This window comes from Apteryx rowi, unplaced genomic scaffold (assembly GCF_003343035.1).
Source record: "Apteryx rowi isolate R43461 unplaced genomic scaffold, aptRow1 scaffold_1349, whole genome shotgun sequence".
NCBI lineage: Eukaryota > Metazoa > Chordata > Aves > Apterygiformes > Apterygidae > Apteryx > Apteryx rowi.
In genome coordinates, this window is record NW_020447585.1 from 46,318 (window position 1) to 48,553 (window position 2,236).

The window sequence follows — 2,236 nt, forward strand, 5'->3', positions numbered from 1 at the left end:
GACGCCGAGATCCCCGGGCTCTTCCACCCGGGCCCGGGGCCGCCGCGGCCGCCGCCGGACGAGGAGGTGGCCGAGCTCTTCCTGCTGGCGCAGCAGGGCAAGAGCCGCCGCGTGCAGCTCTGGGGCTACGGGCAGCTGCACGAGAGCAACGCGCAGCTCACGGACTTCAGCCCGCGCCGGGCGGGCGACGGCAGGGTCTACGTGGTGCCGGCGGGCGGCGTGCGCGCGGGGCTCTGCGGCAAGGCCGTCCTGCTGCACCCCCCGGCCCCCGGCGTGTAGCTGCGACGTGGGGCCTCGTCCCGGCTCCACTCCGCGCCGCATCGCTCGCCCCAGCGCGGGCACTGGATGGACGCGGCGAGAGAAGACGCCCCAACCCCGCCACGCGCCCCGCTGCAGGGGGTGGCCGGGCGCTTTTGGGCCGTCCCTGCTACCGCCGCCTGCCGCCAAGGCTTCGCCGTGCCGCTCGCCGCCGGGACGCGCCGCTAACGGGCGCGGAGAAGGGCCGAGCCGGTGCCGGGTTTGCGCACGCTGCTTCGCCCCAGCCGCGCACGCGATTAAAGGCGAACGTTTGGGAACCCGCTGGCGGTATCGGCTCCTGCTGCGCCGCGCAGGGACGGCTCCTGCCCCACACTGGGGACCTCCGGGCCGCCCTGTCCCCGAGCCCCTTCCGTCCGCGGACGGGTTGCTCCGGGCCGCTGTGGGGGGGGGAGAAGGGGGGCATGGCCCGGACGCCTGGGTCCCCTCCGTGGCCCTGTCACTGGCTGGGGGGAAACTGAGGCAGGGGTGGGGTGGCCTGGGGGTGGGGCCCGAATGCCTGGGTCCTTCCCCCACCCTCCCCCAGGGATTCCAGCTGGGAATGGGCCTGTGGGGGAGATCTGGGGGGGGTCAGGGCAGCTGCTCCTCTGCACTGCCCTGGGGTGGGGTTCACTGGGCAGGGGGTGGGGCTTGTGGGCAGGGGGTGGGGCTCACTGGGCAGGGGCGGGGCTTGGTGAGCAGGGGGCGGGGCACCCCTGGGAGCCAGGTAGACGGGTTGCAGGGTGCAATGGGTGCATTAGGGCCAGGGGTGCGACGGGGTCCTGGGCCGCGTGGGTGCGGGGTTCACAAGGGCCCAGAGTGCGCGAGGTGCAGGGTGCAATGGGTCCCTGGGCTGCATAGGTGTGGGGTGCACAGAGCGTGGGGTGCAATGGGGCCGGGGATGCAGTGGATCCCTGGGGGTGCACAGGGTGTAGGGTGCAACGGGGCCCGGGTGCACAGGGTGCAATGGGTCCCATGTGCAATGGGGCACAGGGTGTGGGGTGCAATGGGGCCTGGGTGCAATGGGTCCCATGTGCAATGGGTCCCAGGGTGTGGGATGCAATGGGTCCCATATGCAATGGAGCCCGGGTGCATAGGGTGTGGGGTGCAATGGGGCTTGGGTGCACAGGGTGCAATGGGTCCCATGTGCAATGGGGCTTGGGTGCACAGGGTGTGGGGTGCAATGGGGCACAGGGTGCAAAGGGTCCCATGTGCAATGGGTCCCAGGGTGTGGGGTGCAATGGGGCACAGGGTGCAATGGGTGTGGGGTGCAATAGGTCCCATGTGCAATGGGGCCCGGGTGCACAGGGTGTGGGGTGCAATGGGGCGGGGTGCGCGCTCGTGCCCGCCCCGCCGCCTCCGGCGCATGCGCGCTCCTGCACCTCCCCCGCCCTCCCGGCACGGGGCGGGGCCTCCCCTTCCCTCCTCCCTCATTGGCCGCCCCGGCGGCAGGCAGGCGAGGCTCTGATTGGCTGCCGGCGGGGGCGGGGCCGCGTGGCCCGGAAGCGGCGCGATGGCGCGGAGGAGCGGGGTGAGCGCGAGCGGGGCCCGGCGGCCGCGGTGCCCTTTGACCCCGCCGCCGGTTGGGGGCCGGGCCGGGCCGCGACCTTTGACCCGCGGGGCCCTGCAGGGTCGCTGGGCCGCGACCTAACGGGGTGGATGAGCGGTGACCTTTAACCCTCCCCCCGCCGCCGGCCGCGGGGCGGCCCGGTGACCCTTGACCCTGCCCTGCACGCGGGGCCGTGACCTCTGACCTGTCCTGCAGGTGGCTGCCGTGTGGCCGGTGCTGCGGGGGGCCGCGGGGGGGGCGGCGCCGCTGCGGCCCCCCCTGGGCCGGCCCCGGACCCCCCCCGCGGCTCCCTGCAACCCCCCGGGCAGCGAGAGGGTGAGTCTGACCCCTGACCTCTGACCCCGCCCCTGACCCCGAGCACTGACTGACCCC